Source organism: Equus quagga, chromosome 16, assembly GCF_021613505.1.
Source record: "Equus quagga isolate Etosha38 chromosome 16, UCLA_HA_Equagga_1.0, whole genome shotgun sequence".
Lineage (NCBI taxonomy): Eukaryota > Metazoa > Chordata > Mammalia > Perissodactyla > Equidae > Equus > Equus quagga.
The window spans coordinates 7,980,871-8,007,214 of record NC_060282.1 but is presented as its reverse complement, the minus strand read 5'-3'; positions in this window follow the sequence as shown (position 1 = coordinate 8,007,214).

The following is a 26,344-nucleotide window of genomic DNA, read 5'->3' as shown; positions in this document are numbered from 1 at the left end:
TGGTCTTGTCCCAGAGACTCTGCTCTCGGGGCTCCTTTCATCGTGCAGAAGGTTGCACTATGACATAGAGGATGAAGAGACGTGGTCTGGAATCCGGGATGACCTTGGACAAGTGACTTTAACACTCTGAACTTCAGTTTTCTCATCCACTGCATTTGGCCAATAATAGCGTTTATCTCTTAGAATTGCCATGGGAATCAAAAGAAATAATTCATAAAAACACTAAGCAAAGTAGCTGGCACATGGTAAACACATTATTATTATAACATACGAGGGTGAAATATGGAATAGGCAATGAAGTAATCGTCTACAGTAGGAGAAAGTTCAACAGAGTCATAGCGTGGTTCTCAGTAATGATCAAACTATAATTAGTAAAAATTTTTTAAAACCAACTTTCTGAATGAAAAGTAGAAAATGTAAGATTCTGTAGACAAACAGACCTGAGCTGGAGTCCCAGACTCTCTGCATTCTAGTTCTGCCATTTTCTTCCCATCTTTACACTTAATCTTTAAAATGGGTTTAATAAAACCCTTCTCATGGGACTCATGTGGGAATTACAATAATAACATACAGAAAGTGCTAGGCTTAGAGCCTGGCACGTGGTTGGTTAAGGGCTGTGCTGAGTCTTATGTCAGTCCTCTTTGGTTTCTGCTGAAAGTACATAAGAAGGAGCCCTGTCCTGGAAGGAGGAGCCTGAGTTTGAATCCTGGTACTTTTACTAAAAGGGGTTAGATGTTTATTTAATCGCTTAGAGGATTAGTCAAGGTAAGGAAGCCAAGATAAAGGTGCGCTGTTGGGCTCTCTGCTGTGGGCACCTGTGGCCCTGCCCTTTCTGGACACTTCTGAAGAGTGTTCAGAGTGCCCCTCAGGGCTTTCCATCCAAAGACCAACCGAGAGAAGCAGGATCTGCCCCTGCTGAGAGACGCCTGTGGGTGTTAACACTCCTCCATTTCCAGGTGTGTAGAAACACACCCGCCTCAGGGTGTCAGAGTGGATGGATGAGAAAGATGCTTGACATAAGCTTGGGAGAAGCATCAGCATGAGGGGCATTCAATCCTGCATAGCACCATCCATTCTGCTGGGGCCAGGACCAGAGATGAGGTGAGAAGGTGCAGGTCAGGGTACAAAGGGGTCTGCTGTATTATATGTAGCAAATAATCTTGAATTGACTTGAAGGTTTAGAACCAAAATGCTCCCTTCCGGTTCTAAAAATTTGGTTTGTTTTACCCCAAGTTGATACAGCAACGAAAACCAGGTGTTGGGTGAAAATGTCTTTCAATCAAGTGTGTGATTACAGATTTCTGAAAATATCTGGATGCGTGATGAGATTTATATTCAGTTTGCTCTCTCATTCACACACACACACACACACAGAAAGAAAGAAGGGGACGAAGGGAGGGGGACAGAAAGAGAAAGAGAGAGAGGAAGCAATAACCCCTGAGCAATATCAAGCAGGAGATGCTGTGGACTGAATGTTGGAGCCCTAATCCCCAGTGCCATGATATTTGGAGGTGGGGTCTTTGGGAGGTGATTGGGTTTACATGAAGTCATGAGGGTGGAACCCCCATGATGGGATTGGTGCTCAATCCCAGGGGATGAAAGAGACCAGCCAGTGCTCCCTCTCCCCACCATGTGAGGACACAGCAGCAGGCAGACATCTGTAAACCAGGAAGAGGGCATTCATCAGGAACCTGACCACGCTGGCACTGTGGTCTCAGACTCGCAGCCTCCAGAACTATGAGACGTAAATGTTTGTTGCTTAAGCTGCCCTGTCTATGGTATTCTGTCATAGCAGCCTGAGCAGACTAACACAGGAGGAAGTCCAGCGTCCACCTGCCACATCCCCCTTCTCAGAGTTGAACTCCCACAATTAGGCTAGTGTTTGGATGGAAGTCCCATCTTGTGGAGACTAGGGTATAAGGTAAGGAGTAGAGACAGCTATATATTGAGCTTCAACTAAATCATCATCCTAAGGTCTTAGAAATCTTTCATTTCAAAGCTTCGAGAAATTCTCTGTGTTATAATAGGTAAATAATTGAGCTCACCTTTGGAGCAGACCATTCTTTTGTTGTAAGAATACAGCCTTTCAGGTAAGAAAAGAGGAGCACTGTCCTTCAAACTCACCCCTCCTTCCTTGCCGCCTATAACTATTCATACATAAAGCAGACCCTCCTCTCAAAGTGAGAGTTTTACAATGCTCTGGATCCTTACAGCTAACTGATTCTCTCTGAAAGGACGCTTGTATTACGGGCAGAGCTGGGTGTCTGCAACTTGTGTTTCTTAGCAGAAGGCTTCTTTTCTCTATGTGGGTTTTAGAATTGAAAATTTCCATTTGTTCTTAGATGTGTGTGTATAGGGGTGTCTGCGTGATCATTTTCTCACAAGACATCAAAGACTGAGACCCTAAAGATGCAGAAATGACATGTAGTCATGACCACCATCTCCAGCTAAAGGAGAACAAGCAACTAACCTATGTTCAATTGCTGGTGTCCCACAGGTAGTAAAATAGAGTTGAGCAATTCCAGAATGAAGATCTCCAGCTAGGTGCCTTGTGTTGCTTTTGGACTACTGTTTACTGATGGGATTGTCCTGCTAGAAGACACAGCACAAGGTCAACCATGTGAGAAGGGGACAGGGCTTCCGAGAGGGAGTGGCTTTCCCTGGAAAGAGCAAATCCGAAAACAGAGGAGAGGCATCTGCAGGCAGACCTTCGACCAAGGAAGAGAGGGGACTTTGTCCCAAGCAGAGATAGAGATGCACTCAGTATCCCACCCAGGTGGTGTGGAAGGGAAGAATGACTTCCTCTTAGTGAGAGGGGCCAGGAGTGGCCACAAGCCACTTAATATGGGACCAGCCTGTGGCGAGAGGCTCTTCTGGCAGAATATGAAAATGATTTTATCCTCTCCCCGGAAAACACCGAGCAAAGAAGGTTTGGTGCTTCCAGAGCTGCAGTGCCCGGTAGAGACATCTACAGGAAAAACTCACGTGAGTGAGAGATTCCAACCTAGTGTGGAATGGGAGAGAGCCGCCATGGGGCCACACCCCGGGCACCCTTACGTGTAGAGGAGGGAAGGACCAAAGCAGGGGAATGGGGGAGGGTGGAGCTCCTGCCATCGCTCCCGGTGGGCTCACAGGTGCAGCAGGGTTTGGATCGTCTTCTTTTCCTCTCACAGTATTTAATACTTCAACTCAGTTCATTATCAAACTTCTCTCTCCTTAGGAAGCTGCCTGGAACACAAGCCAAGGCTCCTCCAAGCTATCTGAAGTGTGGTGTTACCAGCTTTCGGTTGAAAGGGAAATAGTTAATGAAACCCATATCTTCATAAACTGAAGCCATGTTTTTCACCTTTCCCATCTCCCTTTACCCCATTTAATAGAGAAATTGAATCTGAGATGAGCTTTTAATTAAAAATCTCATAACAATATACAAAATCCAGGAGATAAGAAAATTAAATATTAAATACGGGTTTTTTTTCCTTCTCCCCTCCTCTCTACATTTCCTGTTGTCTGGCATGTACAAAGTTTATTAGAACGAAAGGAGACAGAAGAACTTTTAGCATCATAAATAACAAGGCTGGAAAGGGTTCATTTTGGTGGCGTAACGCTCTGGTGGCCTTTTATCTCACCAATCCAGAACCAGATTAAGGGGTAGACAGCCCCCTCCCATACCTGGGGGTGTGGAGACCCCCACCCCACCTTCAGCTAGCTGAGTAAATGAGAATCCATGCCAGAAGGTCAATACCCCGGGGCTGGTAGGGGGAGAGGTAACAAAGAGGTTAAATGGGCTACAGACCTCAAAAGAGGGGAGAGAGAGATTCTAGCTGAGAGAAACTCTCCTGATGAGTAAGGAACTTCTTCCGGATTCCTTTTATGTCTGACATTATTTGATCGTGGAATGCACAACCCCTTTCTTCCTTGATAGGGGGTGTAAGAGTGTAGTTGCGGGACGAACACTAAAAATAAATCTTAAGTGTTTGACTTTTATAAATGATGTTTATTATTTTGATTCCAAGAAATTTTTAAAAGAAAAATGACAATATTTTGGAGTTCTATAGAATATTCCAAAATATTCTGAAATTTTTGATGCAGAGAAGACTCTTGGGCCCTTAGTCCCTTGCATCCATAGCTGAATAATTCCTTCAGGTGTCAGGGACTGGAAGCTTCAGAAGTCGGGAACACAGACCTCCTGTTGACATTTTCTAGTGTTGTCATAAACCGATTCATGGCTGGTGTAAAGTCAGGAGACTTTCAAATCTACAGTGGCAATCATGGGTATAAAGAACTTATCCGGAATGAGAAGAACAGGTTAACTAATGTCTCCATGGGGAGTGGAATGGAAGCGATGATAAGAAAAGCTGACAACGCATCAATGCTCGTCATTGTGAATTCGGAAGGACACATATTTGTTTGCTGCGTGTTTGTTTGAACTTAACCTCATTGTGAAAACAAGTTGAGGAAGCCCTTCATATAGCACAGCAAGATAAAAAAATCAAAATAAATCAGAAAACTGGGGCAAAGAGAAAATAAGCTGGAGTAATAAGATGAAAACAGAATAAAAAAATCATCAAGCAGAAAAAGCATGCTGCGAAGTTCTGCATGATTATTCCAGTTGAGCCACAAACTTATTTCTTAGCAGGATGCACTCATTTTTCTACAGGTGGAGGCACATAGGCCAGCCCCCGAATTAGCATTTGACTCATTTCTATGCCGTGGGTAAGGCTAGATGGAAACTTTATTCATCGGATAGAGCTCTGTCCCTACTGCTCTGGGGGGAAAGCCACAAACGTTCTTCCTTAAGATTTTTTTTTAAAGTCTTCGTTTTTGTTTGATCTGTCAGTGTCCATGAAAACACTTCAAAGCCAGTTTGATGTATTGTAGATGGGGAAATCACTCATTCATTCAACAAGGAGTTGAGCTCCTATTACTCACCCAGCGCTATGCTAGGTCCTCGGGAGAGAGGCATGGATGAGTCTGCGTTGATGCCCGCATGAAGCTGGGTAGACAGACAAGCAAAAGGTCAATTATGTAGCAGGGGGATGGTGCTGGTCACAGATGGATCTGTGGGTGTGCAGAAATGGGACACAATATAATGGGGGGGCAGGGAAAGGGCACTCCCAGAGAGGGAGAAACTGATACTGTTTTGGCCTCTGTGGATTTCATTCATTCATTCATTCATTCAGATTAGAGGCTTATAGAGCCACATCCCCCTGAATCTTACTGTCACCTGGCACGTCTTCAACCTCACGCCTTTCTTTCTCATTTCCTCACTCCTCCTGTACTTGCTATTCAATTGCAAAGAGAGAATTTGGTAGGCCTACATTTTCATTCTAATGGTGATTTTTGCTAAATTATTTCCACCCCTCAAAAATAAAAGTGATTTTGCATCTATTCTGCTATCTCCATTACCACAAATACCATAAAGGGAAAAATGTCAGATTGAAAAAAGTCCTGGAATCAGAGAGCAGAGAATCTTCATTCAGGTCTTACCTTAGACTTTTTTAGCTGTGTGACCTTAAACAAGTCAGTCACCTCTCTGAGACTCAACATCTCACCTGTAAAATGAGTACTAAATAGGTCCTGCTTCATAGAATGGGAACTAAACTGGATAATGGATGCCAAGTGCTTAGTACCCAGAGAACGTCTGACAAATGCCAATTTCTCCTTGGACTAGAAAGTATCTTGGAGAAATGTTTCTGTAATCAATCCAGTTTTTCACCAAGCGTCCTTTTTCAATGTCTGCTAAGCAGAGTAACAGGGATAAGGAGAAGAAAAATATAATCCTTCCTAGTGGACGCAAGTTCAAATGTCCACTGGCTCATTGGTACCCACCTTCATGGTCATGGGGTCATAACACTTCCTTCCCAACTCCTACATGAAAATTGTTCTTGTGTAAGGATTCTCACGATTTCCCCCCAAACCAGCCTGTCGGACACAGTCATTGCCCAGTATAATAGTAAGTCTCCATAGAGGGCCCCCAATGATCACTGCCTCTCAGTATTTCACCCTGGGTAAGTCTCCAAAATTGAATTTGTGCTGACATTATGATTCATTTTGACCAACAGAATGTGGTGAAGTGATGTTGTATACTTTCCAAGGCTTGCTCTTACCATATCTTCAGCTTTCCGTTTCACGTCCTAGAATGCTCCTTTTTAGAACCCAGCCACCATGCGTTAAGAAGCCCAAGTCACATGCGGAGGCCACATGGAAGAGAATCAAGGTCCCCTAGTCAGGAGCTCCAGCTGAGCCCCCAGAGACAGCCCACACCAAGAGCTAAAGATGTGAGTGAACCTTCTCGGATATGCCAGCCCAGCTGAACCCTCTTATGACTGCAGCTCCAGCTGGCATCAGACGGGGAAGAACTGCCCCACATAATAGTGGGAAGCAACAAAGTAGTTGTTGGTTTGAGCCTCCATGTTCGGGGTGGTTTGTTACACAGCAATAGGGAGTTGAAACCAGTAGCGTTTGTCCTGCTCTTTGTCTTCTGTTAGTCTGTCTTTGGCCAGTCTAATTTACCAGGTCCCAGCTGGAGAACCTGAGATGGTCAGAGGAAGATAACTTTTCCTCCCCTACAAGGCCCCGGGGCATATAAGACAACTTCCACCTGCCAGTATCTGTGCTGACAGCTTTTTTCTAGGGCTTCAGAAGGCTGATCTGCCCAGTGCCTGCTGGGATTTGGTGTACAAATATCCCAATTCACTTGTCCCTTGGGTGGGATAATGCTGAGACGTATGTTCATCATTTCCCAGAGTTCACCCATGGGGTTAAGCTCCAGCACCTGCTATGGTAGTTGGCTTAAAAATACACTGTTTAGGGGCTTTCTTCTCTGGGAAAACCAAATCAAGACCTTCCTATGGGCCATTCTGCCCCTGTCTAAAGCTTCTCTTCTCCACACCTGAGCACATATAAACTGATTTAATTTCAAATAAGCTGATAGATACTATCTAAAGTTAAAAACTTATCAGCTCAGTAAACTGAGTAACCAGACTTCAATTTCCTCATTTGTAAAATAGATGCTCTAGGTTGTAAAGGGATGTACAGGTTATTGTAGCCCCACAAAAGGTATCTGTAAAGCCCCTAACATTCTCCCCGCCACATAGTAGGTGTTCAAGGACAGCAATGTACATTTGTAAAACACTTATTATATTGCAGACAGATTCTAAGCATTTTACATACGTGAACTCATTTAATTCTTACAACGACCCTTCCAGATAGGTATTATTATCATCACCTCCATTTACAGAAGAAGAAGCCAAGGCTAAGAGTGGTTAAGTGTCTTCCCCCATGGTTACACAGCCAGTACATCGCAGAGTTGGGATTCGAACCTAGGTTGTGGGACCACAGGGCCTACTCTGTTCAGTGCAGCGCTATACTACTTTTTACCAAAGTCGAACTAATAAATTGATCCCAGGCTCTAAATGCACTTTAGTTCATATGCATTCAAAATATTAAAATTCAAGAGAAAATGGACAAACTTGCTGTTTGGTTAAATAGATCTGTTTTCTAGCAGCTAGCTATGTAAACTCAGCCCGAAAATGATTTAGGCTTTTTTCCGCATAAATCCAACAATCAAGAATGGAAGGTGCAAAGTAGCAGTCACTGGCTTATTATACAGAAGAGCTTTTTAACAGCCAAAAATGTTCAACAATAAAAACACGCTGCTTAAGTGACTTCTTGATGACTCAGAGCATTCCAGCTGACGCTGTAGATCACTTGTTCCAGTGTTGTGGAGGGGTTTGGTGCATCCAGTGGTGGTCACAAGATAGGATGTTTAAGATCCCTCCCAATCCTGAGATTCAACACGACAAATTAGAAAACGTTGGTGCTTATTACCCTAGACTGTTAATTGCGTATGTCAGTGCGATATTACAGTCTCTAATGCGGATCTTGCCTTAACACACCTTCCTTCCATCCTCCCTTCCTTGCAGGGTTGTTATCAAGAAAAGAAGCCATGCTTACTAAGTCCCAGACACACTGTAGACAAGCACCATGGGCATCGGTGGTGGCTGTTACGATGGAATCTGGATGCTCATTCCTCTGCGTTGACCTGGTAGACAGTGGCAGACGGTATGCTAGACCTTCACAGAAATGACCCCCTCTCGTTTCTCACAACAACCCCCTGAGGTAGGTTTCTTATCCATAGCGGGTGAGGGCACTGAGGCTGGGAGAGGTGCCCAAGGTCACGCAGCCAGTCAATGGCAGCCCCACATCTGCCCAATTCCAGAGCTTTTTCTGCTCCCTTCGTGCAACCTCTCTGAATGGAGAGCCGTTAAGTAGCTCCAATGAATTCTCATCCATCACGACACGGGATCTTTTCTAAAACAACCTCTCCTGAGTTTTGGGAACAGTAACGGGGGGACTTAATTGAAAGTAAGGGCATTTTGTGTAAGAAAAGGTTGTCATTTTGTTCCTTTGACTCTTGGTCGCTAAACACATGAACGATTAATGAACTTACTGAAAGCCTTCCTTCAAATCATTTTTTCCTGAATCTCACAGAAATTGTGATTGTTTTACAGCAACTGCTGCTGTGACACAAATTACCTTTTGCAAACATCAAACGTGGTTAATGCCTGCACCAAGTAGGACAGCTGCCTGCGTAACAGCTCAGCGGGGGGATTTCCACCTATGGCCTTGGCTTCATCAGTGAGACCTTTGAACATCAGAAATAACCCTGGGGAGCAGCACTTGGAATTGAACTTATTTATTGAAATACAACTCAAAATATTAGCCAGATTTTTTTAACTTTTGCAAAATTAAAACATTTTTTTTCTTTATACGTGATTTCGCTTAATGTTCTTCAAACTGCAGCCTTACAAAATGTGCAAAAGACTCTAGACTGCGCTGTAGGAACACTCATTCCCTATGCTCCCTTCGGGCAAGTCATTTAACTTATTTGAACTTTGATTTTGAAGGAACAAAAGGAGGAGGGAAGAAAGGAAGGAGAAAGAGGAGAAAGGAGGAGGAGGGGGCAAGAACAGGAGCTGGAGGGGAAGAAGGAGAGAGGAAAAGAGAAGGAGGAGGAGGAGGAGGGAAGGTGGAAGAAGGGGATGAGGAAGAGAAAGAAGAGGAAGATAAAAGGAAATCTCGAGGGAGCGGACATATTCCTCAGGCCCTCCTGGACCCACAAGTCTGTGATTCTCCGATAGAGGTACGGTCTAGTTTCCACATCTGATTGACACAGTGTTTTCAGTGCCACAGCGGTGGCGTACACACAAGCATGCAAATGAGCCATGTGGTAATGCTTCCACCAACCTCCAAATTCCCTCCCATCCCTCTTAGAGTGGATCTATGACATCTGACCTAGAATCATAGATGCTGGAGACAGTTGCAGTATGCAAAACCAGGGTGAGAGAAGTCACCTGATGCGCTGACATTAGGCATGGTCATGGGATGGCTGTGGCCTACCGGTAGACCTTGGGCAGAGGTGACATCCCACTTCTTTCAGAACCCCCCACTGCTCCTTTCCCCACTGCCCTGAGATGGGTCCATCCCAGAAAGGGGCTGTCCTTTCATCCAGGACCTAGAGCAAAGTCCCCTTGAAGGAGAGTGACAGCCAGAACAAGGTCAGAGCTGCCCCAGGAGAGGTGGACAGCAAGAGCGAGAAATAAACCTTGTGAGCGCCTGAGAGCTTGGGGTTGTTTGTTTCTACAGAATTACTGTTATTCTAATACCTCCTGGTTATAGGGAACCTCGGGGATGGGACCAGGTGTGAGGAAATCACTGGAGGAAGTGGCAGGGTTCAACCTCCTCCAAACACGTGCCAACTGATGCCCGGCTCAGAGCTCCTGACTCCTGCTGAGGTGGTCCCTGCAGCACACTCACGCTCCAGGTAGGGACCTTCCCTTGCTGGGAACTCCACACTGGGACATTTCGACTTTTTCCCTCAAAGCATCTTCTTTGCATGAAAGGACACCAATGCCCAGCAGTGACGTCCTTCCTAAACTGTCCCCCTCTGCCTGCCTTTGCGTCCAGGCTGTTCTGCTCCAGAGGGGTCTTCCCCCATTTCTCTGCCCATGGAACTCCTAGAGATGAGCAGCACCTGACCCAGCCTCGGAATAGGGCTCTCATCCTGGGAAGGAAGCTGCCAAGGGGAGCATCAGCGCTTGACACGGAGCCGCCGTGGTGGGTAGGTGGATGGAAGGAGGTGCAGGTATTCCAGGAAGAAGCAACAGCTGGAGAAAAGGTCCAGAAGCAAGAAAAAAAGCACATAAGCAGGAAAATGTGAAGACACTTTAAAACAAGCCGGGTAGGAGAGGAGACTGCAGGGTTGAGCAAGTCCAGAGCCACAGGAGGGTTTTAAGCAGAGGTAGTCAATGCGCGTTTTAGAAAACTCACTGCCTTCATCACAGGATCAGGGGGAGGGGGAGGAGGGGGTGTGGAAATCCATCCTATTTATGTCTCACAACCCAGCATTTAGCACAGTGCATGGCACGTGGCCCTCAGTGTATCCAGCTATTCCTGAATTCATTAGCCAATGTCTAGATGCTAATATTTACCAAAGCGTTGTTCTATGCCTCATGCTGTTCTGGGTTCTAGATAAACACGCCTCATTTTATCTCACCAGCCTCAGGGAGAGACACCATACTTCCCTTATTCTACAGGGGAGAAAGCTAATGCTCACTTTGGTTCTATAATTCAAACAGGGTTGCAGAATAAGAAAGTGGTAAAGCTGGGATCTGACCCCAGGGGTCTGCTTTAAAGCACCCACATTCCTAACTACTGGCCAGAGTTCCCCAAGCTCGGTGAAGATAAAAATTGCCTGCAGCGCTCGTTAAGCCCATAGATTTCCAGGAGGTGTCAGCGGGGCTCCTGGAGGTCTGCTAGTTTTTACTAGTCTGTTAGCTATTGCAGGAGCCCCAGGTGATACTTAACTTCAGGAAAGTTTGGAAAACATGGTGGAAATAATGAATCCTGTTGAGCTGGTCCAGAGGTGACAGAAATACCTGCATGAGAAATGACAGTGCCTGACCCCAACGAAGTGTGGCTCGAAGAGGAGGGAGAAAAGGAATGGGGAGACGTGTCAGACCTGGCAGAGGGCAGGAGGAGAGCACCAGAGCCCTCCCTGGATGCCAGGGCTCCCTCCCAGATGCCCTCCAGGATCTACGCAGCAAGTGAGATGTGGAAGAGGCCAGGAGAGCTCTCAGTCACCCCCAAGTCATCATCGCAAACACCCCAACTTCAGAGAGAGAAATGCAGGAAGACCTGGGGCACTGCTCAGCAGCAAGGAGTCCTTCTGGGACCCTCCTGTAGAGCAGAGACCCCTTGTGAGCCGAGTCAGTGTGCTGAGGCTGGACTCGGAAAACCCGGGCTGTTTCTAACCACCTGATCTGATCCTCTCCTGAAAGCGCCCCCACACATCCCCACGTGTCAGAACAGGTCCTCTGAGGTTCCTGGGGTTCCGTTGGCCATGGTCATTCTCTCCTGCTTTGCTTTGCTGTTCTTTTCATCCCTGTCTGGGTCCCACAGGCTCCCCACTCTGGATTTCATCTCTCAAGTCTGGCCTCATTCCTGGCCTGTAAACCTAGCTAGGGTCTCCTCAGCTTAAACTGCAGCATCTGTAAGGACTTTGGCTCACACACAACCCTCTAGTTTCTCTCCCTCCTTGCTGAGCCCACCTTCTGAGGCTGCCCACCCCACTGGTGCCCTAGACATTGACCTGCCAGGCCCACCAAGACTGAGGCCCCACTTGGAAAAATCCATTTGACCAGTAACCCAGGGCCTTCTCTCAAGGCCGTGGCCAGTTGTGTGAACGAAGGTGGAGACACAGTGAATGTAATTGGAACATGCTTTGCTTAAATCAAAGCTTCTTACATTTTAATGTGCAAAAGAAATACCCGAGGAGCTTGTTAAAATTCAGATTCGTACCTGAGGAGAGGGTGGGCAGGTGGCTGGAGATTCTGTACTGCTACCAAGCACTCAGGTATCGCTGCTGCTGGCCCAGGGCCCTCGCTTTGAGCAGACAGGCAGCATGGAAACTTGTTCTCAGCAAACTCAGCCAGAGATCATATCCCGTGGGAGCCCACCCCAACCTCCCTGCGACCCCACCCGACCTGGACTAGGTATCCTCTTGGGAACCTATGCAGCAGCCTGCTCTGCTTATCGTTTTCATGGAAATTACCACCTACATAGCAATAACCCAGAGCTCTCTGAAGGCAAGGACTGCATCTTCTAGCTCCTAGCACATTTCAGAGTAAGCTTTCAACTAGCATGTGTTGCGTGAACGAATGAATGAATGAATGAATGCAACATTGTCTGGGTAGATAAAATCGAGTGCACCAAAGGCCTGGAGCAGGAAGTTTGCGAACTTATACTGTGAAAGGACAGATAGTAAATACTTTAAGCATTGTAAGCCATACCGTTTCTGTCACAACCACTCAACTCTGTCATAGAAAATACATATATGAATGGGTGTGGCTGGGTTCCAACAACACTATGTATGAAACAGGCTGAGGGTTGGGTTTGGTACAAGAGCCAAAGTTTACCCATGCTCTGGCCTAAAGAATTGTTTCTTTAATTTGGACAAATGATCATTTGGTTGTTTGCGTTTTATGTTTTTTACAGGGTCAACCAGTTATTTTGCTGAATTATATCAGTTCTGCAAGGAATCCTGGATAGAAGAAGAATTTATTTAATCCCCTGTAAAATGAGGACAAAGTCCATCTACTTCATCTCTCCATTCAGCCTCTCACACTTCCACCTAAAAGAAAGTGGTTTCCCTCTGTGCTTAACCAAGATTGAGACCTCAGCTTGCCTCGCAGACTTGACCTTAGTTCACCTTTCCAGCTCTTCGCTCTCCTTTTGGCTCAGGAAGCAGCCCTAGGCCAAGGCTCCAGCTTAGAGAAACCAAATCTCCTTTCTGGCTCATTAGCCCGCCAGCGCATCTCCTTGGCCATCAGAGGGGAGCTCAGGTGACTGTAGTCGACAGAGGAGTCGATAGCAGAGATGCAGTGCTGGTGGGGCATCTGACACCCCAGAGGCAATCAGTCCGCGTTTCTTTCTCTTCTTCCTCCCACTGTCAGCTGGAGGAACACATCGCCTGCCTAGAAGATGCACGGATGGGAGAGAAGTGATGGCTGTCAGGCAAAGTCTCTTGGCTTCCCTGCGAGAGTGACAAGAAATGTAATGAGCTCACAGATCGCACCTTCTTGTCCAACTGTTCCCACCAGATTGGCTTCTCACTTTGAAAGGTTCCCCAGGCAGGTGGCAGGGACAAAGAGACACCTCTGTGTTGTAGTGCAAACAACTTCAGTCGTAATCCTACGTTCTCATCTAACACTTGTCACTTTGCACATTTTTCACGGAGCCCTTTCACATACTCTAGTGTGTCCCACATCCGGACCAGGGCAGATCTGTGAAGTTTCGCCAGTCCAAGGTGAAATGAGAAAAAGCGAGCATCTGAGAATCCTCTCCTGTTACCACCATAAGTGTGTCCTCCGTGGTTCCAATTCTTGTCTTTCAAAGCATTTGTCAAAATCTTTAATCATAGATTTCTGTGTATGTTTCCCCAGAAGCCTGTATTTTCCATGAGGACCATTTTTACCTCTATATGTTCAGTGTGAAGGATGATTTTGAAAACACGTCACAACTGCTATGGCTCAACAGGTCTCTGCCAATCAGAGCTAAGGAGGGTCAGGATGCTGTGCTATTGGGTTCCACATGACAATCAGCCCAGCCCGAAGCTCAGCACTGTGCCCTATTGTAGACTAAATGCTCTATGTGCATTTTTGGAATGAATAAATGAATGTAGTACATTTTCCATAAAGCTAAATTTAATCAATTTAAAGAAATGAGCTTTATTCTAAGAGTATGTCCTTCCCACTTTCTGATATGGGAAATCAGAATATTCTTTTTTTTTTTTAACTTACGGTGGTGGCAGATAGTGGAGTGTGTTTTTTTCTTTCCTTTTAACATCTTATTTAGCAAAATTTTTTTTGAAACTTGGCAAACCATGTCAGTCCCGAAATTATTTTGAAACATTGAAAGTTTACCAAATCTAGCATTCAGGGAACCTCTGTCCTACCCTATCTTATGATGATGATTGATGATGATTATTAAGATATAAATCACGTGCCATAAAATTCATCCTTTGAAAATGTACAATCCAGTGGGATTTAGCATATTCATAGACTTGTCAACTACCACCGCTATCTAATTCTAGAACATCTCCATCACTCTAAAATAAACCTGGTACCTATGAGCAGTCAGTCTCCATTAATCCCCATCCCCCCCCCCCCCCGACAATCACTAATCTGCTCTCTGACACTATAGATTTGCCTATTCCGGACAGTTTGTATAAACAGAATCATAAAATATGTGGCCTTTTGTGTCCGGCTTCTTTCGATTAACATAATGTTTTCAACATTTGTCTGTATTATACCATTACTTCATTCCTTTTTGTGGCTGACTATTATTCCTTTGTATGGATATACCGCAACTGTTTATCCATTCATCAATTGAGTTGTCTCTACTTTTTAACTATTATGAACAATGCTGCTGACAATGTTCATATACAAATTTTTGTTTGACACTTGTTTGAATTCTTTTGAGTGTATCCTTAAGAGTAGAACTTCTGGGTCATGTGATAACTCTACGTTTAACTATTTGAAGGATTTTCAAACTATTTTACAAAGTGGACGCACCATTTTACACTCCCTCTGGCAATGAATGAGGGTTCCAGTTTCTCTCCATCCTCACCAACACTTGTTATTGTCTGTCTGCGACAGCCATCTGTCTTAGTTCAGGCTGCTATAACAAAAATACCACAGACTGGGTGGCTTAAACAACAAACATTTATTTTTCATAGTTCTGTGGCTACGAAGTCCAAGCTCAAGGTGCCAGCATAGTCAGTGCTCGGCGAGGGCCCTCTTCCTGGCTTGCGGACCTGCCATCTTCTTGCTGAGTCCTCACATGGAGGAGAGAGAGATCCTCTCTCTCTTGTCTCTTCTTATAAGGACACTAATCTCATTCATGAGGGCTTCATCCTAATTACCTCTGAAAGGCCCCGCCTCTGAATGCCATCACACTGAGGATAGGACGGCTGGGGGCGCGGGGCACAAACATTCAGTCTATAACACCACTGCAGTGGGTGTGAAGTGGAATCTCATTTCCCTAATGGCTGATGATGCTAAGCATCTTTTCGTATGCTTATTAGCCATTTGTATATCTTGGAGAACTATCTATTTAAATCCTTTGCCCATTTTTCATTGGGTTATTTGTCTTCTTGTTGTTGAGTTGTAAGAGTTCTTTATGTATTCTGGATACTAGTCTCTTATAGGATATATGATTTGCAAATATTTTCTTCCTTCCTGTGGGTTGTCTTTTAACTTTCTTGATAGTGTCCTTTGCACATAAATTTTCAATTTTAATGAAGTCTAATATATCTATCTTTTTCTCATTGCACTTTTGATGTTACAGTTAAGAAACCACTGACTAATCCAAGATCACAAAGATTTACATCTATGTTTTCTTCTAAAAGTTTTATAGTTTCAGCTCTTACATTTTGATCTATTATTCATTTTCAGTCTATGATCCATTTTTAGTTAATTTTTATATGTAGTGTGCGGTAGGGCTCCAAATTCACTCTTTTGTGTATGGATATCCAGTTGTCTCAGCACCATTTTTTTTTTCTGGAAAGACTGTTTTTCTCCCATTGTATTGTCTTGGCTTTCTTGTCAAAAATCAATTAACCATAAATACATGGACTTATTTCTGTACTGTCTTGATTACTGTAGATTTCCAGTGAGTTTTGAAATCAGGAATCCTGAGTCCTTCAACTTTCTTCGTTTGTAAGATTGTTTCAGCTGTTCTGGGAATTTTGCATTTCTTCGAGAATTTTAGGATCAGCTTGTCAATTTCTGCCCCATACCATCTTACTTAGGCTTTGCCACAGTTCTAAATGTCTCCAGAGATAATGATTCAGGTCAGGACCTGGAGGGAGAGTGTGATGGAACATGACCCAAACCTTCAGCTTGTTCCAAGATCAGCCCCTTCTCTGGAAAAACTACAGAAAGGCTGGAGAAGGCTGAGTGGATGGGGTCCCACCCTGACAATGTAGGGCTCCTCACCTTGAATTCTGCTTGTTACCGAACTCCTGGTCCTTAAATTTCCAAGGTCCCTGCTCTTCCTGGTCCCTCTGTCCAAGGGAAAATACCAGTGACTGCTAAAGGATCTTGCCATTATAGGTACCTAGAGCACAGTGTGGTTGCCCATCATGGCCCGCCTTGTACTGTTACCATTGGTTAGTGTTTTTTTCATTGACCATAAGCCCCAGAAGAGCAGAAGCCATATCAAGTATCCTCTGGGCTGTTCCTGGCCCTCTAGCCCAGATTGATCCCCACTTGCTCCAAGTAATCACTGGCCTGCAAAGTAGAGACACTGTTTTGGACAATTGCCCCAAACTTCTAGCCTATTCCTCATCAGCTTGTACTTAAACCTAGTCTCTTACTGGACTTAAACTCCGCAATCATAGGCTAAATCCCCAACTCTGACAATCTCCTCTCCCCCACCCATAAAACCAGTTTGAATCTATGCTCCCTCAACCTGCAGACCTCACCTCTCCGCTGCACCCTTCCAGCTCCCAGCTTCCCCGTGACTCAGCCAAGCTCAGAGAAACCAAATCCGCTTTCTAGCTTCTCAATTAGTCCCTGGCTGGACCAGCCACTGTCCAGTCTTCCTCTCCATCAAAGGGTCACAAGTGGACCCTTAGGGGGTAGCCTGGGGGAGAGGGGCAGTGGGAGAGGGGAGAAGGGTGATGGGTGCAGCTAGGAGGGAGCCTCAAAAAGGAGCTAACAGGAGCTGCAGGAAATAAGTAGGTTGCGGAATCTTAAAAAATAGGAAAAAGGAAGAAAGTGTCCCCTAACTCACAGAAAACCCTCATTAACCACATAGTTTGGGCCATGCACTGTGCTAGGAAATGTGTGGATGTGGACTCAGTCCTGCCTTCTCAGAGCATCTGACATTTTAAAACACAGAAGAGCATCCAGCTTTTAAAAAATAAACAAAAGTCATCTTGAAATTCTATCGTAGAAAGTGCTGTAGAGGAAAGGGTTCAGATGCTATTAGAGCACATAGGGCAGGCATTGTAGTCTGGCTAGCCTTATAATTGTTCCCATCCCCTTTTAACTCACCATCTTCCGTTGTGGAGGCTGGAAAGACAGATGCTTCTCCGGCCTCCCTTGCAGCTAAGAATTACAATGAGATGTAGTGCTGACCAATAGGACATAAAAGGAAGACTGCTCGCGGTTTCTGAAAAAGCTTTTGCTTTCCTTATGGAAGGAACACCAACATTTGGAATTGCTTCTGCTCCCTTTTTCTTGCCTTAAACATGGTGTGATGCCTGGAGCTGTGTCAGCCATTTTGAAACCATGAAGTGACAAGCATGAAAATGAAAAGACTGATGCTGGAATGGAAAGATAAAAAAGCCTGGAATTGCTCATGCTTCTTTGAGCAACTAAACCCATATCAGCCATCACCTGCCTCTAAGGTTCATCTAGCTTATCTATGAGTCCTAGTGAGAGGAATCATATGGAAACAGAGTCATCTGCCAGCACTCTTGCAGTTGCTGGCATACCATAGGGATTCAATGAATATGTGTTCCACTGGTTAGTAACATCTTCCACCTTATATAGCTCCCAGGGCTCAATTAAAACAAAAACTGCCTGACTTTCCCAGGCACTGAAAGGTGAAGATGTGCCCAAAGCAACAGAGGATTAGGAGCAGAGCTGGAAGCAACGCCCTCTTCATTACCTATGGCTGTGCTCCCAAAGCTATGTCCTTCTCTGGGCTCTGACAAACAGCATCACTCTTAATGTAGAGCTGCATCCCCCCAAGGTCCCAGAGTGCTTTGCTTCCTTCCAGGAGAATGCAGTACAGTAATGGGGAAGGGAGGAAATAAATTCACAGAACATTGGTGTTCGAGGACGTCCTGAAATCCTCCCAGCTTGGGAGTGTAAATTGGTGCAACCAACTTTGCAGAGCCATTTGGCAACCTCTCATAAAGCATATGCACAAGCAATTCCCAGCCATCCACTCACAGGCAGCCTCTCCAGAGAAACACTCCAATGTGAGCATAGAAGACATATACCCAGAAGTTCATTGCCACAGGTTTTGTAAAAGCTGACACTGTGGAAACTCCCTAACTATCCTTCCATAAGGGGCTGTATCTGTGACTTGTGGTCTTCCTGTGCAATGGCATACCACAAAGAAGATAAAACAAATGCACTGATATACAAGTGGGGATGCAGGCATGTCTCAAAGCATATGCTGAGAGAAGCAAGTTACCGAAAGACAAAAGAGGTTGGGCTGCTGTTTTAGCCAGCTCTGGCTGCCATGACAGAATACCATAGACTGGGTGGCTGAACGACAGAATGTGTTTCTCATGGTTCTGGAGGCTGGCAGTCTGTGTTCAGAGTGCCAGCATGGTCGAGAGGTGGGAGCCCTCTTCCTGGCTTGTAGACCGCCTCCTTCTTGTCATAGACTCACATGGCCTCTTCTTGGGCATGGATACCATCAGACCAAAGTCCCACCCTCATGACCTAATCACCCCAAAGGCCCCAGCTCCTAAAACCATCACTTAGGGGGTTAGGGCTTCAACAGACGAATTTTGGGGAGACACAAATAATCAGTTCACAACAACGGCCAATTCCTGCCCCTCCACTGGGCAGATGGGAGGACTCAGGTGGGCAGAGGGTCATCAGCTTGCCTGTGGCCACCCAGCTCGTAATGACAGAGCAGCTTTCTCACTCCCAGCCCAGCACTCTCTCCCCTACACTGTGTTGGTCTTCAGCAGCCACACCCATCCCTGTCTGCTGCCTTGATTATAAGCGTAAGAACGTGTATCCTCATTACTTTCGCTCACAGCGCTGCTCACTGCTCTTCCCCACCCTACTCCAATTGTCTAGGATTCAACAGGGGATTTTTTACCCTGCATCCGTCTCCCACCCCCGGGAAGGAGCTTTCTTGGTCTCTGAGGTGTGCCTGTGAGTCCCTGTGCCTTCTCCCAAGAGCTGTTTGCACTGTATTCATTTAGTCCACAGATGTTCACTGAGCACCAACTATGTGCCAGACATTATACTGGCAGCAGGGGTTCAAAAATAAGACATAGTGTCAGCTCTAATGGTGCTTGAGATTTAGTGGTGAATAGATGTAAAACTCTTACTATGTGCCAGACACTGTTCTAAGTGCTGTACTGAAGTGGATTCATCTAGTCCTCACATTATAGCCCCAATTTATGGAAAAATAGGTAAAGAGGTTTAGATCAACTCCAAAGCTCAGACAGGGAGCAAGGGGCAGAGCCAGGATTCGGTTTTAGGGGATCTGGCTCCATGACAAAACGTCCCCAGATAGGTAAGCAGAGAAAGACAGGGCACGGCAATAAGCTATGAGACTCAAAGTTCAGGAGGCTGTGGCAACCCTGAGGAAGAATGTTCACAGAAGGCTGCCTGGAGGAAGGGACCTTTGAGCTGAGTAATGAGGGTGGTTAGAATTTATCCAGGTGAAATTGGAGAGATATTCTCCAGACAAAGGGGAAAGCACATGCAAAGGCCCAGGGTCAGAGGGAGTTAGCACCTCCAGGGTACTGTGAGATGTGTGATGAGGTAGGGCCAGAAGGCATGAGAGAGGGAACATGCAATTGATCCACTTCAAAATCCTTGCCCTTTTTTCTTGAAAGGCAGCACAATATAGTTCAGCAGCTAAGTACCAATGTTTTGGACCCAAGGAATGCCTGGGCTCGAATCTCAGCTCTAAAATCTCTTCACTGTGTGAACTTGGTTCTCATGGTGTCTCATTTCCTCCTCTGTAAAATGGGGCTAGTTATATTCCTGCCTCACAGAGCTGGGGTGAGAATTAAATGAGTTAAGGCATGTAAGGCTCTTAGCACAGTGCCTGGGACATGGTAAGTGCTCTTTATCATCACCACTGTCATCACCGCCATCATTATTTGGTTCATCCATTTGTTTGGCATACTGACTGTGACCCAGGGCTGTGTGATGGAGCATGGAGCTGTAGCAGGCAAGTCCTGAAGCTCCTCTTCAGAGCTGTTCTCCCCAGAAAGTGAACCCAAGGCTAGTGAGGGGAAGGACATGCTTCCAGCCTGTCACTTGGAGTAATGCAAAATGTCCCCACATGTCCCTTTCTGATGACAGCAAGCAAGGCCACTGATGAAAGAAAAGGACTTCTATTTAACAAGGAGCACAAAGGAACTGGGCGTATTAACATTTGACTTTGCAGAAGGAGAGACAAGGGCGCTGAGGGGGTCTCAGAGACAGATCCGGCCTCAGAGGACCCTGGTGGGATCATGGTCAGTGAAGAGCTGCTCCACAGGGGCTCCCACAGTAGGTGACCTGAAGCCAGCAGGCAGGACCCCGATAGTAATGATCTCGACATCATCATTGCTGTTCTTGACAATCGAGTCGTAACATCCATTTCTAGGATATTTTACTGTCCGTGGGCACTTACATCTATTAGTTATTTGAACTTCACCGTACCCTCGTGATGGAGCGGAAACTGGTCTATTTGTCCTATTTTGATTTGCACACTGAGGACCAGTTACATGACCTGCTTAGTGGCAAAGCCAGAATCATAATCAAGACTCTGTACCCTTCAGGCTAAAGATCTTTTTACTATAAATATATCCTCCCCCTGTCTGATTGTTCCCAAAGTACAGACAAGAACCAGGCTGCTTCGTGTTCAAGTTAAAGAGAGTTCACAGTCCGTGCCACTGAAGCTGGCTGGCAGCGGCGTGGCTGCTGCCGCCTGAGCGCCCCCCGCCAGGGATGCTGTGTGGAGGAAGGAGTCCCACAGTCCACCCATGGGTTCCTAGACTTTGGAATTTGATGTATCGATAAAATTTCAAAGAATATCTCAAAGGCAAACATAGGGTGGCCAATTTTGTGTTTTTCAAAGTGAGAACATCAAAAGCAATTTTAAAAAGCTCTACCACATAATATCACAAAGAAAGGACATTTCAGCATTCCCTCAAAACACCAGCAAAGTAGGAACAACATCAGATAAATGATAGTCTCTGCAAGTCAGGCAAGGTGAGAACTTTAGAAAATGCATATACCATTCAAGACTGCTGTGAATGATGGTATAGGTCGTGCACCGCACAAATCCAGGGTTGGGAATGCCATTCACAAGAACTATCCTGGTTTTGCCATTATTTGTTCATTTCCCCACAGACCAGCAGAAAATTCTTTAGGAGGTAAACTGAAAGATAAGAGTCCCTTCTAGCATGTCAATTCTATAACTCTCAATGTTCCAAGGGAATACAGACATCATCTGGTCCAGAAACTTCAACGAGTGCTCTGAACATCACATAGGAATCCACCGTCTTCTTGAGGGCCGCCTACTCTAAGGAGAACAATGCTTTAATTCTCTTTTATATAGTAGCCTTTCATGCAAACATTTGTCAAAGAAAGTATTTTGCAGTGAACAAAAGTGGGGAAGCCACTTGTCCTACCCATCACTTGATTTTACAAAGTACAACTAAGACCCTGAGTGTTCACATGGCTTGTCAAAGAACATAGTCTGTTAGTGGCAAAGTCTGTTTGGCAAGTGGCTGGAAAGATGGAGATCATCTTTGGGCCCTAAGAGCTGACACATCACTCTAACCCCTTCCTAAACCCAGCTCAATTCCACAGTCTCAGAACCTAGGGAGCCGACGTGTACTCCTGGATGATGCTACCACATGATCTAGCCATTCTACTTCCGGGTATTTATCCAAAGGAAACGAAAACACTAACTCAGAAAGATATATGCACCCCCATGTTCAATGCAGCATTATCTATGAGCCAAGACATGGAAGCAAACCTAAGTGTTCGTTGATGGATGGATAAAGAAAGTGTGAGATAGATACACACACACACAATGGAATATTATTTAGCCATAAAAAAGAAGGAAATCTTGCCTTCTTTGCAACAACATGTGTAGAACTTGAGGGATTTATGCCAAGTGAAATAAGATAGAGTAAGACAAATACCATGCGATTTCACATGTACGTGGGATCTAAAATAACAAACAAACTCATAGACATAAAGAACAGACTGGTGGCTGCCAGAGGCAGAGGGTAGGGGTTGGGCAAAATGGGTGAAGGTGGTCAAAAGGTACAAGTTTCCAGTGATAAAATAATAAGTCCTAAGGGTGTAATGTACAGCATGGTGACTATAATTAATAATCCTCTGCTGCATATTTGAAAGTTGGTAAGAATGTAGACTTAAAAGTTCTTATCACAAGAAAAACATTTGTAACTGTGTGTGGTGATGGACATTGACTAGACTTATCATGCTGATCATCTCACAGTATATACAAATATAGAATCACTACGTTATACACCTGAAGCTAACACAATGTTATACGTCAATGATATCTCAAGAAAAAGGAATATAAATATTTCAAACAAACAATAAAAGAAAGTCCCTTTTACCCTTTCCCCTCCCTAAGAGAGATGGGTTTCACCCATTGATGCATGGTTTTCCAGTTCTTTTTCTAAGACACACACACAAATCCACATAAATACGTACAGGACATAATAATACAAGCATGGTTCTGCAAGTACTGTTTTCTCTTAAAATATTTCTTAGCAGTAGTTTCACATAATGCCTGGCCCTATTTGAATGGGGGAGATTTTTTCCTGGACATACTATGAATTGTTGAACCACTTCCCTCCTGACAAGCTTTTAGGTTGTTTCCACTTTTCAATGTTAAAAATAAATTTCCAGGTAATATCCTAGAATTAACATATTTGTGCCCAAGAATGAATCTTTTTTGAGGATGTTTTTAGAGAAGTGGAGCTCTCAGACTAAAGGGACATTTTAAATTTTGATAGCTATGGTCAAATTTCCTTTAAAAAAGTCTTTACCAATTCCTCTCCCATCAACAATGTATGAAAGTGCACATCTCGTTCATCTTCCCAGCCCAGGACTATCAATCTTTAATCTTTGCCGAACAGAGAGGTGAAAAATGTCAACTCATTTTCCTTTGAATGTCTTTAGAAACTGGAGAAATTGAGTATTTTTCCACGTGTTTACTGGCCATATGTGCTTCTTCTGTGACTTTGCCCATTTTTTTCTATTGTACTTCTTGGTTTTCTTAACAGTTAAAAAAAATTCTTTATGTATTCTGGATGTTGATGAAAATATTTACAATAATTCATTCCAGCAATTGATTGTCTCCAAATTTATTGTGCAGTCTGTCAAGCACAAGCTATTTTTTTTCACTTTTTAAATAAACTTCTAAATTTAGAGTTTTAGCTTTACAGAAAAATTGTGAAGATAATACAGAGAATTCCCATATACCCCATTAAAATTTTTTCCCCATTACTAAAACATTGCATTAGTATAGCATATTGGTTACAATGAAACCAATATTGTTAGATTATCATTAACTAAAGCCCATACTTTATTCATATTTCCTTACTTTTTACCTAATGACCTTTTCTCTTCCATGACACCACATTACATGGAGTCATCGTGTCTCCTTAGGGTTCTCTTGACGGTGACAGTTTTTTGGACGTTCCTTGTTTTTGATGACATGACAGTTTTGATGAATATTGATCAAGTATTCAGTCGAGTGTTCTTAAACTGGAATTTGTCTGATATTTTCCTCATGATTAGATTGGGGTTATGGGTTTTTGGAAGGAAGACTACAGAGGAAAAGTGTCATTTTTATCACATTGTATCAAGGGTACATATTATCAACATGACATCACTATGGATGTTAACCTTGATCACTGGCTGAGATAGCGTGTGCCAGATTTCTCCATTGTACAGTTGCTCTTTTCATCCCCCTTTCCATGTTGTACTTTTTTTTTTTATGCTTTCTGGTGAGGAAGATTAGCACTGAGCTAACATCTGTTGCCAATCTTCCTCTTTATTTTTTTTCTCCCCAAAGTCCTGGTAGATAGTTGTATAACCTAGCTGTATGTCCTTCTAGTTCTTCTATGTAGGACGCCACCACAGCATGGTTTGATGAGCAGTGTGCAGGGCCTCCCCTAGGATCTGAACCTGCTAACCCCAGGCTACCAAAGTGGAGCACGCGAACTTAACCACTATGCCATCGGGCTGGCCCCCCATGTTGTATTTTTAAGAAGAAATTCACTATGCACAGCCTACCCTTAAGAGGTGGGGCGCTATGCCCTACCTCCTTGAGAGCAAAGTATCTACATAAATTACTTGGAATTCTTCTACGATGAAGAATTGTCTATTCTCTCTCATTTGTTTATTTATTCAACCATTTATTTCTATCAGTATGGACTCATGACTATTTACTTTATACTTTGGGTTATAATCCAATAATACTTTAATTTTTTGCTTGAATTGTTCCAGCTTTGGCCATTGGGAGTGCTTTCTGTTGGCTCCTGTGACTCTGTGATAGATTCTCCTCCATGACTGTCTTTTTTTTTTTTTTTTTAACATTTCCTTACTTTCTGACATTCTAAGACTCATATTGTATATTTCATGCCCCGGTCTTAGAATCATCTATTTCTCCAAGGAATCCTGGTTCCTTTTATTCGAGAATGGTATTAGCAATCAAGATCAATGGGGTAGGTGTGCTTGTTGCCAGAAATTGGTATCATCAGTTTTTTTCTTATTTAAACCACTCTCATAAGTGTGTAGTAATACCTGATTGTGGTCTGAATTTGTAATTCCCTGATGACAAATCACGTTAAACATCTTTCCACACGTTTATTTGCCTTCTGTATATTTTCTTTGGTGAGGTATCTGTTCAGATTTTTTGTGAATTTTCTAAAAATTGAGGTAAAATATACATAACATGAAATTTGCCATTTTAGCCATTTTTAAGAGCACATTCACATTCTTGGGCAAACATCACCAACTTCCATCTCCAAAGCTTTTTCATCTTCCGAAACTAAAACTCTACAACCTTTTAACAATAATTCCCCATTTCCTCCTCCCATAGCCTCTGGTAACCCCCAATTTACTTTCTGTCCCTGTGAATTTGACTATTTTGGGAATCTCCTATAAGTGGAACCATAAAATATCTGTCCTTTGTGTCTAGTTTATTTCACTTAGCATAATGTCTTTAAGGTTCATCCATATTGTAACATGTGTCAGAATTTCCTTCCTTTTAAAGGCTGCATCATGTTCCATTGTACGCATACACCATAGTTTGTTTATCCATTCATCCATCAATGGGTATCTCGGTTTCTTCCACCTTTTGGCTATTGCAAATGATGCTGGTATAAAACATGAGTGCATAAATATTTCTTCAAATTTCTGCTTTCAATTCTTTTGGGTATATTGCTAGATAATAGTATGGCAATTCTGTTTAATTGTTTTGAGGGACAATTATGCTGTTTTCATGATAGCTGTACCATTTTACATGCCCACCAACAGTGTACAAGAGTCACAGTTTTCCACATCCTCACCATTACTTGTTATCTTAAGTTTGTTAACAGTAGCCATCCTAATGGGTATGGGGTGGTATGTCATTGTGGTTTTGATTTGCACTTCCCTAATGATTAATGATGTTGAACATCTTTTTTATATGCTTGTTGGTCATTTGCATACCTTCCTTGGAGAAATGTCTGCTCAAGTCCTCGCCCATTTTTTAATTGGGTTGTTTGTTTTTTAATTGTTGAGTTGTTTGTCCATTTTAAAATTAAGATGTTTGTTTTTGTATTGTTGAGTTTTAAGAGTTTTTGTATGTTTGACTATAAGTTTTTTTATTAGATATGTGTTTTGTAAGTAATTTCTTCCATTCTGTAGCTTGGCTTCTCAAAATCTTAATGGTATCTTCCACAGAGCAAAAGTAAAGGTAGATTCTCTCCAAAGCTTTCTTCTAGAGTTTTATGGTTTTGCATTTACATTTAGTTCTATGATCCATTTTGAGTTTATTTTGTGAAAGGTGAAAGCCTGTGTCTAGGTTATTATTATTATTTTTGCATATGGGCATCCAATTTTTCCAGCACCGTTTGTTGAAAAGACTATCCCTTGTCTATTGAATTGCCCTTGTTTTTTTGTCAAAGATTAATTAACAATATTTGTTTTGGTCTCTTTCTAGACTCTGTTCTGTTGATTTATGTGTCTATTCTTTCACCAATATCATGCAGTTTGATTTCTGTAGTTTTATAACTTGTCTTGAAATTGGATATTTTCAGTCCTCCAAGTTCACTTTTTCTTCAGTATTGTGATGACTAGTCTTGGTCTTTTGCCTTTCCATATAAACTTTCGAATCATTTTCTTAAGATCTACAAAATACCTTGCTAGGATTTTCAGTGGGTTGCATTGATCAAGTTATAAAGAATTTGTATTTTCACAATATTGAGTCTTCCAACCTTGGAACATGGAATATCTCTCCATTTACTTAGATCTTCTTTGATTTCCTG